The 15,368-nt window shown below is 39.4% G+C and overlaps 1 protein-coding gene across 8 annotated transcripts in view; it reads right to left on the bottom strand.

Moving 5' to 3' along the window:
- LOC137224105 (WAS/WASL-interacting protein family member 1-like) overlaps nt 1-15,368 on the bottom strand; it is a 151,526-nt gene that overhangs the window by 92,418 nt on the left and 43,740 nt on the right. For 4 of the 8 annotated variants that reach the window (XM_067737111.1, XM_067737123.1, XM_067737104.1 and 1 more), the window contains one exon: nt 434-484. The exons of 1 other annotated variant lie outside the window; for it this stretch is intronic. The gene's annotated coding sequence lies outside the window, so the exon portion shown is untranslated. Of the gene's footprint in view, nt 1-433; nt 485-3,266; nt 3,407-15,368 lie in introns of all 8 variants that reach the window. 3 more of the 8 variants (XM_067737117.1, XM_067737113.1, XM_067737124.1) reach the window with 1 other exon arrangement.

Raw genomic sequence — 15,368 nt, 5'->3', positions numbered from 1 at the left:
AACTCCCCTCTTTAGTCTGGCTACACCTTTGGAAAAGAGGCCAGAGCAGTGCACCCTACAAACCATACCCCACGGATCCCCTTCTCCTTTCAGTCTCAGATGGTATCCCCATGCTCCCTCCAGCTTCTCTGGGACACCCTGACTCTTCCTTCAAACCGTGTCATCCCTCTTTTTTAACAAAACACTTTGGTGGCTGCTACGGTCTGACTGTTTGTATCCTCCCCACCCCCCAGCCAAAACGCATATGCTGAAACTTAATACCCAATGTGATGGCATTAGGAAGTGGGGGCCTTTGAGACATGATTAAGTCGTGAGAGTGGAGCCCTCGTGAATGGGATTGAGCTCTTAAGAATAGAAGCCCCACAGAGCTCCCTGGCCACTTCTACTGTGTGGGTTACAGCAAAAAGAGAGTCATCTAGAAACAGGTTCTTACCAGACACCAAATCTGTCAGTACCATGATCTTGGACTTCCAAGCCTCCAGAACTGTGAAAAATAATAGTTATTGTCTATAAGCCACTCAGTTTATGGTATTTTTGTTACAGCAGCCTGAATAAACTAAGACAGTGACTGATTAAACCCAGAATCTAAGTCATTACCTAAACTAATTTCCTCCCCCCAGAAGCCTCAATCCCTCAACTTTCACTCCTTTACTTACTTTGTTTTCTTTATAGCACTTTTTTGAAAATCAGATATTTATATTTCTAATTGTATAGCTCTTCCTATACATTTCTCCCTAGATATCTTTCTATTCATTTATATAAAATGTAAACTAATATCTAGAATAATGCCTGATCTGTGATAGACACTTGATAAATAGCCATTGAATAAGTGTTGAACACACAATTTAGCCATCAAACAACTAGTTTTCTTGTCTTCATGAGCAGAGAGTGTTTAATCACCAAACCCTCCCTGGAGGCAAAGGAAGATATTTGTTTCACATCCATCTAGCACACTGAGTTGAAGGGGAAAAAAATACGTTTCCATGTTTAAAATAGTCTGAATGTTCTCCTCTTGCCACATGTGTTTTCAGGATAAACAACTATTATGCGGCCTCAGGTCTCCAGGAAGCTCTCATATTGTCCTGCAGCTAATTTGTTGCAGGCGTGAGGACCTCATTTTCTCCCCATGACATGCAGTGGGAGAAACATATGAAACCTGGGAGGAAGGGAAGAGGAGGACAGAGGGAACTCCTGATCTTGCTGTTTATCCTCTACTTCTGTTATATTTCAATCATTAAAATATATCATGGGGTTCCGGGAAATTATATGAAAACCTTTTTGTTCAGAACAGTTAAACTAATCAGTTAAAGGAAGAAAATACATAAGAATTAAATTAAAAAACTGTAATTGACAGATGGGAAAGAAATCGTCAAGAGGAAAAGGTCTGTTAAAAAATATATTGTCATTAGTTGACTTTTATCTAGTCTATAGAAGAGAAAAGTAGGACTCTATTTCACAAAAAAGTGAGATGTCATGTCTCTTTATCACTGTGTGATTGCACTTATAATGCGTTCATCAGGCTTGTTGACTCAAGTCATCACATCCTAATATGGATTAGCTAAATTGTTGGAATACAGATGCACACTCCAAGAGAGCATGAATTTTAAAATTCAATTTTATATTACATTTCTTGAGAAGTTTTTACTGTGATTTGAAATCCACCCTGGAAGAGCATAGTAGAATATTCTGCCCATTTGTATTTTATGTGACAAAACCAACAGGTTCACCATTTATTCCTAACTAAAATTGAATTGTCTGAGAATTGCAATAACTGTCAGCCTCTAAAGAGCTTATCTCATGTCTCACAGTTTAATTGGATTGTTTTCTGAAACAGTCTTTCCTTTTCAATTTCATAAAGACCATAAATGCTTATATTATTGTTCTTTTGTTCTCTTTCCTCAGAACTTTGTTCATTTTAATTTTTAGTCATAGTGGCCTAAGATGGCCCTGCTTTTCCTTCTGATCCAAAATTCAAGTAAACTGCAACTGTGGAACCATTTGACATCTTTCCATCTATGACTGCGTGAATAAGATAAGAAGGACCTTAATAAGGAAAGCAATTAGTGAATCATTTACATTTGCAAGTGATCAAAATCATAAAGTGGCAAAGCAAATTTCATTTGACAAATAAATGATTCTTAAGCTATGAACCTGAAGCTGGACCAGTTATCAAAAAATCAAAGCACAAAATGACAGGAGGCATTATTTAGTCATGCCAAACTCCCAACTGTAAGTGCTCTGACCTGAGATAGCCCTGGGGTAGCAAATGAACTACTCAACAAAATTTACTCTAAAGGAAGTGTATATAGTGATGAATACTTCTTGGGCATTAAAAACTAAAATAAGATTATACTGGAAAAACTGTCATCCATAAATACATCATAATTTGTTGAAGCCCTAATCATGCTTAGCACTATATTAGGCGCTATGGTAATACAAAATTTTTTAAACTTGGATGAAAATATCGTTATAGCACAAATGTAAAAAAGAAAGCAGAAAAAAGGTTTTAAATATTCTTTTATCATCAAAACATATGTCATAGAGAGTGGAATCCAAGCAGCACATCTAAATACACATATAGCTACAAATATGATTTCAATTATACACACACACACACACACACACACAAATATTAATTAACAGCAACCATCTCTGGGTGGTGGAATGAGTAATTTTCATTTTTTTCTTTATACCTTTACAAGTTTACAAAATACTACAATAACTGCATATTACCTTGGTAATCACAGACATAAAAGCATATTTAAGTCATCTTAACTCTCTAAATGATATCTACCTAATCTAGGATTCTTATATCCCAACTATCAAAAAGATGCTTCATATACTATATATTAAATACATACTAAACCTAGGGTATTAAGACTATAACCTCGACACAGCCTCCGGGAAAATGTAATTCATCCCCTGCCCTAGTTATTATTCTCATGAGAATCCGAAGCTCCCCACCCCTCCCCCACCAACACACACACCAGAATGCAGGCAAGCAAATTCTCCACTTCTTTACACTTGGAAGGCAATGTTTAAATCGCAAAATCTTCATTAGATCATTTTAGGTAAGACACCCTTGAGATACCTCCAAATTTCACTATAGAGGACTACCATCTGCCATTCAAGGGCCAGGTTAGGCTCTTTAGAGGCCTAAATAAACATTGAAGATATTAGATCCTTCATATGTAATTTTTCAAAGTGATACAAAAATCACATATACACTAAAATTAAAGTCGCCTCTGTCTAAATGTTCTACTTACAAAGTTCAGGTTCAGAATTCTCTTTTCAGTAGTGGAGGCAGATGGTTTTTTGCTGATGCCCTAAGCAAGTCCATTCTCTATCCTTTGCCTAATCCATCCGTGCACTTAAACACTGATCAGCTCTGCTCCCCTACTCAATTCTGCAGTAAAAGACTGCAGGTTAGGGAATTGAATTACCAGCCCACGCTCTATTCGTATAAATATCCCACCTCAAAAGTCAAGGTTTTCAAATCAACAATAAAAACACATTTTGTAAATTCTTTTTCTTCCTGTCTGAAGCACATCACACAAAGCCCTTTCTACAAGGTCAGATGCCAACTCATACGTCACTCCCCTTGTTTCCATCCCTTACAAAAGCATTCGTTTACTCACAAAACAAACTAAATGAAAGACTTGAATAATTTGGAATAACTTATCCCAATCTAGCTATAGAAACACCTAAGTAATGATAATTAAAATATGTAAGTATGTATGTTTGTTTATATATGTTTTAGACATTTTAAGACTTGATTTTGAATTAAGAAAGATGCTACCAACAGAGAGCTCATGTTTCAGGAAGCAGAGACTTCAGAACGAAAACCAAGACTGAATCCAGCTGTCTGAAATAATTGATTGTCAGCAGCTTGAGATGGGTTTGTGTTGTACTCCGTGTTTAAGTGTTAGCAGCTATAAATTTTCAAGTGCAGCTAACACCTAAAGAGAAGGAGAGAGCTTTCAATGCTACTATTTAAGCTTAATTGACAATAAAGAAAAAGGAAAATGCAGCTTTATTTGTAATCTGAGAGACCATATACACAAAAGAGAATATGTTTCTATCATTATGCTCTCATAGTAGCAGTAACTAAAGAATTCAGAACCAAGGGGTTCAGGAATTCAAGAGTCCATTAGGTAGAGGGAAGTATTACATCTACAGACACTGGCCTCCCTTTCATTTGAGGTGGATGTTTGTTACGTGTCCTATTTAATATGGAATAAATAAGACACACTGTGGGCCCCAGGTCATCCAGAGAGGGTCTGCAGCTGTCACCTTCATTGCCACCTTAGCTATGAAGCAGAACTGCCAGACAATTTTTTCTGTGTGGCTCTAAGAGATCTTCAAGTCATACCTTCAAAAGGAACTGACAGGTAATTGCCTCTAACCCAATTCTCTTTCATCACCAAATGGATTTTGAAATATAATTCAGACTTTTCTTTTTGTTTTAATCCAACAAAACTGCTTTCAGAAATGCATTAGCACACATAAATGTTGTTTTATTAATGTATACTTATACTAGTTCAGCCTCCATGTATGTGTTTATATTGTTATTATCAGACTGAGTCCATAAAGAGGGCTGACTTTATACTTAGGCAAAATCCAGGTTGCCACCTGGTATAATGTGAGGTGTATGCTAAATGGCTCAATTTTTCAAAATTACTCCTCTTTGCCATGAAGGCTAGAAAGTTCCACCATTTAAAATTTGCTGAATACCGGAGCTTCCTTAGAATACCCTTGGAGACAATTATAATTCCCAAGAACTAGTCGTTAAACAATATAAAGCCAGTTATTTATAAAAATAATTTTTCATGTACAATAAAATTGTCTAAAATTTTCTATTTGATTAGAGACTATAAGTTATTGGACTTCCTTATCAATGAAGAGTTTAAAAACCAAAAACAAAGAAAAATAACCAATCACTTATATTGAAGTATCAACACCAGAGCTGCCAAATATTGGACTTCCTTATCAATGAAGAGTTTAAAAACCAAAAACGAAAAAAAATAACCAATCACTTATATTGAAGTATCAACACCAGAGCTGCCAAATTCAATGGGCTTTTCTCTGTTCTTATCTTATTCTACTTTCCAGTACTATTTTCCAACATCAATCCCTCTCTTCTCTGTTTCCATGACTCCAATCCCTCCAGGTTTTCTCACTGGTCATTTCTCCTCCATCTACTTCCTGGCTATTCCTCTAAATTTTGAAGTGCCCAAGGGTTACTCCTGGGCACCCTTCTCTGTCTTCATTCTCTAAGTGATCTCATCAATTTTCATAGATTTATAGACTATTCGAGTGTTAGTGATTCCCAAATTTACATCTCTAGCTCAGACCTTTTTCTCTGAGCTCCAGACTCAGACAAAAACAGGCCATTTGAAACCTTTAGTCGCAGGTCTTACAAACCTCCCAAACTTAACATATTCAAAATGGGAGTTTTCGCTATTTTACCTATCAGTTGAACAGGGTAGCACCAGCATCCCATCCAGTTACTAAAGCCAGAAACCAAAGAGTCATCCCTGAATTCCCCACTTTCTCTCATGCCTTTCAACCAAAAATAGATCTTGACTCTACCCACACGTCTTTTGTTGCTCTGTGCCCGTAGCATACCAGGTGACCATTACCTCTTAGCTAGATTCCTGCAACTGCCTCCTCCTTGCTCTCCCTTCTACCACTGCCCCACGCAGAAACAAAAGCAACCCTGACACATATTTTGAACCAGCCATTTCCTTTCTTAAAACCTTTCCATGGCTTCCTGGTTCACGTGGAATAAACCTTCCCACAATGTCTTATAAAATCAAACCCTCACCTATGTCTTCACTACTCTCCACCTTTGCTCTGAGACCTCCAGCCACTCCCACTGTAGCTCATAAAGCTCTTTTCCACCTCAGAACCTTTGCATATGCTAGTGGTGTGGGTGGATTCCAGATATATTTTGGAGATGAGTTTAAGGACATGAGAAAAAGGGGAGATTCAAGGACAACTCCTGACTGGTCTTCCACTCTTCACGTGACTCTCCAGGTGGCTAGCTCCTTCTCATCCTTTATAGCTCAGCCAGCCCTGAACACCATTCAGCTCAATCCTATTGACGCTCTGAATCTGTCCCCTGTCACTCCGTATCCCTTCCATCAGGATTGGTGGAACTTCCAGCATAGGAGCAGGTACAGACTGAGGAAAGGCTCTGCCAGGTGATGTGGGACAGTGAGCCCCAGGTCACTGTTGTAGCAGGTATGAATTGAAGAATCATCAACAAGATAGGAACCCCAAAAATGAGACTATACTTATTATACAACTGTATATACTTTTTTGGCTCTGAATTCCCAATCTGCCCACAATAGATCATTTAATCTATTCTATTCTGATAAACACAGTCAAACATAAGAACTTTTTTAGTCACTTTTAGTTTAAAACTTGGTCCTCCTCTTTCAATGAAATTCAAGTACTATCTCAGTCACTATTCACAGCTCAAAGTTTTCTCTTTGAGTTTTCTTCCCCCACTAAACTCCTAGACGAACCAGTCCGTGGTGCATCCTGGCAGCAAGACAGTAAAGACAGAGAGCCTGCGTATAAGAGACATGACGCACAGCTTGTTCACAGTCCATTTTCTTCTGGTCCTGGCTGCTGGCATCCCCACTGATACGGCTTCTGGTGCTGGTGGTGTCCGGTCGCTGGCTCTATTTTATGGCTGGTTTGAAGGCTGTTGAGCATCCATCTTGGTGTCAGAAGAAAGGTTGTGGTTTGCCAGCTCAGCTCCCAGTTAGCTGTCCACACAGCCTCTGTACTGGGTCTCTTCATTCTACTGGAAAGCCTTGGAGGTAGTAAGCCAGTCTACAGCCTCAGGTTATTTTCTTTAGCCTGCTCTAGACCTCAAGGAAACCTATTAATATCAACTCTGACAAGCTCAGCTCCATAGGAATCTAGGGACTATCTCTGCCTCCTCTGACAGGCTGCACCCTGCTAATTTTCTACTATCCCTCTCCCAGTTCTGGGGCGGGTTATGCCTATATGTTCTGCCTCTCAGAGACTCCGGACAAGAAGATAGCACCAGTGCCTATAGTAATTACCTCAAATTCCAAAAGAGAATTTTGGGGGTCCCTAACTTTAAGACAGGATGGACAGGTAGAACATTCTCCTCTCCTCGCATGAGACGGTGGGAAGGCACAAAACATCTAACATTCATGTTCCGTAAGCTCTTCCTGACCACACTGAGTTATCATTACAATCACTTTTATATCCCAAAAATATCTGTATCCTCCTTTTCCAGTACAAGGACAGTTTCCTTTATTTATATATTGTCTAAGAAGGATGATCATAATGTGTAGGGTTAATATAACACATCTTTATATCATTCTTTAAATTGGCTGCACTAGCAATAGCTTGGGAGAGCTGAATTATAGAGTTATGGTAATAATCATCCCTAGATTCATGCATGTTACTATTGTAGTAACAGAACTATGATAAACTAAGTCATAAATGTATAACCTTAAACCAGTAAAGAAGAAAATTATGACAGAACTTGTTATTAGATGAATGTAACAATAGAGACACAAATGTTCTTTTGTACCAGCCCCAACCTCTGGCAATTTGGGCCCCACCCAGCAAGTAAGTGGGAACAATTTGGAATGTTGAAGTTGATAAGTCCCCAAGGGTAAGGCAGTATGACTGACATCCTGAGACTAGTACCCCCCTGAGCTGTATCCTCAGGAGCCATGAAGTGTATAAACCTAAAGTGCTCACTCTTGCCTCAGAGGTGAGTGGAGGAAAGCACGTTGAAAATATTCAGCCCTGTTGGTTGAGAGGCTACAGCTTTCTTCAATGGTATTTGGGTTTGGCTCCAGAAACAGCAAAACTTATCATGAACGAATGGAACGAGCCATTAAATATTTTGAATACATGGAGGCATTTGATCCTGCCTCAGAAACATCACCCATTTATCCATGATTCCTGTCTCTCCCCTACTCTTCTCTACCCATGACAACATATAACTAGGAATTAAAAAAAAAAAAAAATCTCTGCAAGTATGCTTCCAAACAATTCCTCCTTAAGCCATCAACTTTTTTTAGCCTAACAATAGAGTGTTTACATCCTGTGTTTCTGGGTGACCCATGTCTATCTGAATGCACCAGGGGATGGGAAAGATCTTTAGGTTATAAGTGAAAGAATCTGATGAGGTGACCCCTAGATGCATAGATTCATACTTTGAAATGCTTTCCTATCACACACAAGTTGTCAATAAGAATGAAGCCACCAGCTTTGCTTTCCATTTCCTGATATCATACTCAATGACCTCTGTTTTAGGGAAAGTGACAAAGGGCCAGTAGAGTTCAGTCTCACCCAAGCAGCTTATGTGACAGCTATTGGGATTGTTCAATGTAAATGTGAGGAGAAAATGGCACTTAGGAGCAGGGCCTGGATCCACAGACAAGAGCTTGAGTCTTGCCACAGGGTTAGAGAAAATGGTGAGGTTATTGAATGAGGACCTGACATTTGGAGATTCATCAGTTCGAATCCCTTTTTCAGTTTCCAAAGCAGAGCCAAAGAAGTGGGCAGCGCTATCAGGGTGATGCTTTCCAATACTCTTCCAATCTTTGTGGAGCTGATGTAAAGGGCTCTATTCTGCAGGACTGGGTTCTTAGTTTACTTAGCAAAGGATACTGAAACTAAGCTAAGGCAAGGTGATAAAGCAGAAACACAACTACAACTTCCCAGGCCTGACCCAGGTTCCAAATCGGGGCACAGGGTTCACTTCCCCACAATACCCAGTATGATACTAATCAGTCAAACTCTTCAGGATGGTTGAAAGAGACACACACACCCACATGAAGGGATGAAAAAATAGAAGGAAAGGTGTTAATAGAACAGCAGACGCTTTGAAAAAGGAGACCATGCCTACATGGCAATTCCACAAGCTTTATATGTGAAGAGCTAGTGGGCATCCTCCAGCAGACCTTAATCCAACGCAGCAGCAGCATTTGCACACTGGACCCAGCTAAGTGTCCAGGGCAAAGATGGATCACTGAGCCTGGGATGGCACTGCCAAGAATGAGGACTGCTTTTTAACAATGGGACAAAAAGGATCCAGGAGGAAACCTTTCTGCCAAATTTCAGGGTTGGCCCCAGACCCTTGAACAAGTGCATTACATTCAGAAACTACACAAGAAGCTACTCTCCACCACACTCTGAGCTGTGTATGATGCAGAATATATTGCTTTAGCCTGAACTGAAGGGCTTCATGGGTTATACTAGACATGTTTGACCAGCTAACAGCATATCTGCCTTTTGCACAGCACACTACCCCTCCCTTCCTTGACATAGGGGTGGTGCATGGCCTTTATAGACAAGAAGATAATACCCATAGCAAGCAAAAACAAGGGCATGTTTTTACCCCTTATAGACTTGAGTCTTAACAAGCCTTCTTTCTTCTTGGACATATTACAAGGTACATATTTTTTCATTCCATAAACAACAACCAAAGAGAGATAAAGCAAGCAGTCAGTTTGCTTATAGAACTCAATTTTTTTTAAAAAGCAAACGGTGAGCACCTACATTTTGCGAAGCATTTTAGGAAGCCTTTTCTTAAATAGCACCAATCTGAAAATCAAATGGTACTTCCAACTAAAGCCCTCCAGGATTTTGTCATTTTAGAATTGAAAGTACTAGAGGATGTTAGGGACAGATGGTCTCAAAAGGATATCTGAAACTGGTGCTCCCAAGAATGAGAATATGATTGCTCTTACAACCTCTTGCCTAAAACATCACAGTAAATTCCAAATTGGTGTCCCTACCTCCTACCCACTGTCTCCTCTCAGATCCATTTTTCCCAGGCTGTCAGAGCCATCTGTCTAAAAAATCAATCTTAGCATTTCACTTCCTCCTTTCTTCTTCCCTCAATAAACTTCCATAAAGTCCAAATTTGTTATCATGGATTCCCCAAGCCTTTTATCCATCTGGTTCTGGCCCCTCTTTCCAATCTCATCCCCTCCCCTGCAAAGGCTAGAATATCTCCCTAAACTACAAATGAGAGGTTTGGAAAATGCTATTAATTTTGTTATAACTTCATATTGTCTGTGGCAGCTAGGACAATAATATGGTAACTCTTTCCCAGAAACAGTCTTGTCAAAACCTCAAAGGAACCAATGGTTAGACTCTGATCCAAAACATAGCCCTTAAATTAAGAAGCATCCTCATTGCTGTGAGCAGTGGGACTTTTTAGGAAAGCTACATAAAATATTATTTGTGCCACAATGAAGGAGATTCAGGCCAGAATTTTAATGAATATCATAATCTTCTGAGAATAAGCAGTGACCACAAACTCTAACCTAATACTCCTAATACTCCTCTGGGTTATGATAATGTAATGGTTCAAAAATGGACCCTGGGGTCTTATGCTGCCCTTGTTCTCTCTGAACGGTCCCCATAAATAGATTTTTCAAAGTAGACAATCTGGTTTGGGCTCAGAAAAAGGAGATGAGAGGATGCTACTCTCCTTTCTGGCATGCCCAGCACCTAGCCTGGACCCTCTTGCTGCTTAGTGCCAGACCTGCTACATTGTGCACCATGCACCATAGTTCACCTTCTCTCTTTGTCTCCCTCCCTCCGTGCCCAATGTGATTCACCTTCTCTCAGTGCCTACTCCCAACTAGAGGTTGATTGGATTCTTGGTCCCAAGTGTTCCCCTGTTGTAGGATTATACATCCACACTGTTTGCCATGTCACTTTGTACTGCCCTCCCACTATGGGTAATATATACTTTCCTCCCCTTTGATATTGGCTTTGCTCTGGTCATTGAATGTTAGTGGACATGACGTGAGCTGAGACCTTAACTATACTTGCATAGTTTGGCTTGTACTTTTGTGCTCCTGATTTGCCATGAGAAAAATAACAGGTAAGGGCTGGTCCAAGGAGAATGAGAAAATTTGGGTATATGTAAATGCAGCTGATCCCAGCAAAACCCAGCAAAGCCACAGATAACCCACAGCCCTATGAGCAAAAATATATAAATGTTTGTCTTTGCAAACCACTGAGTCTCTGAGATGGTTTGTTACTCAGCATTATTGTGGCAAGAACTAAATAATACCCTAGCCAATAAACTAATTTTCATGAGGGCAATAATGATCAATATTACCTTCCATAGCCAGGCTTTTATCTATGGAACGGAAACAATAAAAAGAACCTAACTCAAACAGTTAGAGCAAGAAATAGATAAAAATTGTAAAATCCTTAGGTAGGGGATGGCCCACAGAAAAACACAATAGAGTAATTTTGAGGTTATTTGATTAATCTCTTACTTTCCCAAGTTTATTTGTGTTTTCAAATGTTTTCCCCAAATAGGATGGTTGAATTTATAAGTTCAGCTTCTAGTTGAGGCCTCTAGATACTCTCTGCCCACTAATAAGCCACAATGCCTATTTGGGAAGGCCCACGGTGAAAAAGTTCAGGGCTAGCTGAAAGAGGAGGGAGAAAACACAAAAGCATTTACTTGGAAAATTAGGGCGGCAGAATACACTTTAGAGGACATTCAGGCCAAAGAGTCTCCAATGAGATAAGCAGCTTGACCAAAATCCTAGAACTTAGCATCCTTTTAGCCCTCTCCTGACTTACGCAGCCAAGATAAGCCTTAATAAGCTCTTCCTGGCACTATGCATTTGCCTCCAACAAAGCTTCTGATCTGACGCACAATGGTCCAAAGCTGACCTTTGAAGAAAGCATTACTATATCCTAGGAATATAGAAGGACTTGGTCAGAATTATCACTGATTCCTCCAGCTCCCTTTCTAAAGGAATCTATTTCTTTCTAAATTCTGGGTAAATATGACTGTCAAAGCCAAAATGCTTCCCATAAAAAACTTGCCCTTTTCTCTTTCTAAGTACTTTAAGTGATTTGAACAAAACCCCTTTATGCTCAGTTACACAGTAGTTTTACCTACAGCATTTTAAAATAGGACAGCAGTTTAACCCAGAGGAATGAATATCTAATGGTGAACCTGGAAGCACTACAGCAAGTGAATAGTGGAGAGAGATTTGAGGGGGGAAGAAAGACTTATAAGGCCCTGCAAATCACAGCAAATATTCTTTACTTGTTTCATCTAGTGACCAAGCCAATCATGGTGGCTGAATCAGGACAAATGTACAGAAGGATTTCAATTGGTTTCTCAAGAGCCTGAAAAATCATGCTGTGCTTTCCCTCTTATAAAAAGTAACAGGTGGGCTTCCCTGGTGGTGCAATGGTTGAGAGTCCGCCTGCCGATGCAGGGGACGCGGGTTCGTGCCCCGGTCCGGGAAGATCCCACATGCCACGGAGCAGCTGGGCCCGTGAGCCATGGCCGCTAAGCCTGCGTGTCTGGAGCCTGTGCTCCGCAACGGGAGAGGCCACAACAGTGAGAGGCCCATGCACCGCAAAAAAAAAAAAAAAGTAACAGGTGAGTAGTTTTCATCACCCCCTGGGCATCAAGATTCTGAGTCCTGCCAACATGTATGTCTATTCTGAAGGAATCTAGCGTTTTCCTATAAGAAAATGAAAGGACATTTATTGGGCACCTACTATGTACTCTGCTAGGGGACTTACAATGTTATAAAGTAGGTACAGGGCCAGCTTCATGGGCATGTTGCAAGCACAATCAGATAGACCCCTGCTCTTAAAAGCTCTGTTGTTGCCTTCTTGAAATTCTCAATGATTTTAATTTTGAGCATGTTTTGTAAGTGAAGTTCAGTGGGACAATGGGGGATGCATATGAGCAGAAACAAATACATGCATGTGTCAGCTATAATTTGCCACTCCATTCACACATAGCCTTCATGGCTTCCATAACATGCGTATTTCACTTTGAGTCTCACTAAAACTCAATGAACAGTGGTTCCACCAGAATTCTGTGCTCATGTTCCTTATGACACATCTATGTGTGTGTAAGCAGGGTCACTGACAGATCACAGTTCATGCTTTACCCTTTTGAATGGGGCCTTGTTTGGAACACAAACAGAAGGTAATGGTGTTCTAAGAAACATGAACAACCAAGGAACCCAACCATATCCTTTTTTAATCATGTTACTTCCCAGTACCACTAATGCTAAATATGATGACATAGTAAAAATGGGAAAGATAAGGCCACCAACAGTTGAGTTCATTTCAGACCTTTCTTCCTCATCAGTAACCTAGACATAGAGTGTATTGGTATAATATGCACATATAAAGAAGTGAAATTAAAAGTTAGTTTTGTGCAGCTTTTTTCCCCACTATTCTGGTAAGAATGAACTATATATGCATGAACAACCTATGAAATACCAATGATTCCACATACAAATTAAAGGCCTTTATGCTTGCATTTACAATTATATATTGTAAATATATATTGGCATTATACAATATAAAGATGAATGGTAAAATTCATGCTAATAATTTGAAATTTAATTTTTCTGAACTTACAATGATTATACCATTATGTTTTATAAGTTATAAAATATTTATAACGGAAAAACGGCTTTATATATCACTACTTTATAGCACTTTTTTTTCCTGCTTTTTGGACAAGGAGCCTGGCATTTTCCTTTTGCTATAGCTGGCCCTGAGGTGGTACTATTATCCCTCATTTATATGAAAAAACTGAGGCTCAGTGAGATTAAGTAGCTTTCCCAAGATCACAGAACTAGCAACTGGCAGACACCAAGATTCAAACATAAGTCTGACTCCAAAGATACAGTTCCTCTACCATTTCATACTGAATTAAAAGGGCAGCTGGGGAAGGACCCAAGAGAAACTACAGGCTTGGGGCTAAATCTTTTGCTTCAACTCCTGCCCAGGTAAACTTGTTTGGAGCAAGGATTTTGGTTAAGAACTATCCCACATACCACAAAGTAGCTGTAAAGTTAAGAAGGCTGTTTTAGGAAACTTCTAGCATTCTTTTCACTAATCTGTGATCTGGTTTCTCAACTTAGTAGGTCTACAGACTTGAGATCATCAATTCAAATAGAAGTTTACCATGCTCAGTTGTCAAACAAGAACCTTCAGTTTTCTTTCAAACTCTCTTTTTTTCTAAATCCCACACATTTCTAAATTTCCTATATTGAGTCACATGAAAATATTTAATTTTTTATACTATGTCATAATAACCAACTAAACAGTCCAAGGAATCATGTTAATGTGACTGCAATACAAATTTTTCTAATGACTTCTGCCCAGTTCAACTTTTTGCTCAATATTTCATAAGCATCCTGTTATCCACAAGATCTTGGGCCGCTAACAATTTATCTTCTGGCTTCAGTAGGCATCGTCTCACATTTACAGCAACGGCTTCTAGGGCCCCTCTCTCAACTTTCCCAGTAGCATTTACAAAGTCATAGTCAGCAAGCATATATACTAATAATAGTTAAGGGATCATAATTCTTTGCTACCTGTAAATGGTACCACATCTGCAAGGGGAAATGTGTTTCTAAAGCTAGAAAATACAAATTAGGATAAAGATTTTTCCTTTTATCTTCTTGAAATAGAAGTCACCATCCATGTATCTGAGTTATTTGTGTGTGTGTGTATATATATGTATATATTCACTTTTTCCCTCTAGAATTGTGAAGTTGCTGCCACAGCTAGAAATGTGAGATATTTGTGTCAAAAATTTTATCACAGCGACTCTTCCTTTGAGATTTTCAGAGAATTGAATATAATTTATAGATATTTCCAGACATAGAACACAAATAATGCTGTCAAGAAAATTTCCTCTAAGAATGGTGCAGCAAAGATGTTACTGTCAGAAAAACAATGAATTCTTCAATGGTAACTTCTATAATACATTCCTGAAAGTGTAGGAATAACACTACATAAATATTCTTATCTGAACAACCTGAGAAGACATGCATAAGCATAAACTGTATTTATAGCTTTAAAAACTGCACTACATGAAGTCCTGAAAAATATTCCTTTTGATTTTTTAAATCCATGGAGTCTCACTGCTAGCCAAAGAATAAAACAAAAAGTGGAAGATGCAAAGACACACAATTAGGAACTTTTTGAAACAAACCTAAATGTAGTCCATCATCATAAAATGGTTTTAATTTTTTTTTTTTTAATTTTTGGCTGTGTTGGGTCTTCGTTGCTGTGCACGGGCTTTCTCTAGCTGCAGCGAGCAGGGGCTACTCTTTCTTGTGGTGTGCAGGCTTCTCATTGCAATGGCTTCTCTTGTTATGGAGCATGGGCTCTAGGCGCGAAGGCTTCAGTAGTTGCAGCACACAGGCTCAGTAGTTGTGGCTCACAGGCTCTAGAGCGCAGGCTCAGTAGTTGTGGCACACGGACTTAGTTGCTCCACAGCATGTGGGATCTTCCCAGACCAGGGTTCGAACCCGTGTCCCCTGCATTGGCAGGCG

The sequence above is a fragment of the Pseudorca crassidens genome, chromosome 1 (assembly GCF_039906515.1).
Source record: "Pseudorca crassidens isolate mPseCra1 chromosome 1, mPseCra1.hap1, whole genome shotgun sequence".
Lineage (NCBI taxonomy): Eukaryota > Metazoa > Chordata > Mammalia > Artiodactyla > Delphinidae > Pseudorca > Pseudorca crassidens.
The sequence above is the reverse complement of the archived record's forward strand: the minus strand, read 5'-3'. Positions and strand labels throughout refer to the sequence as shown.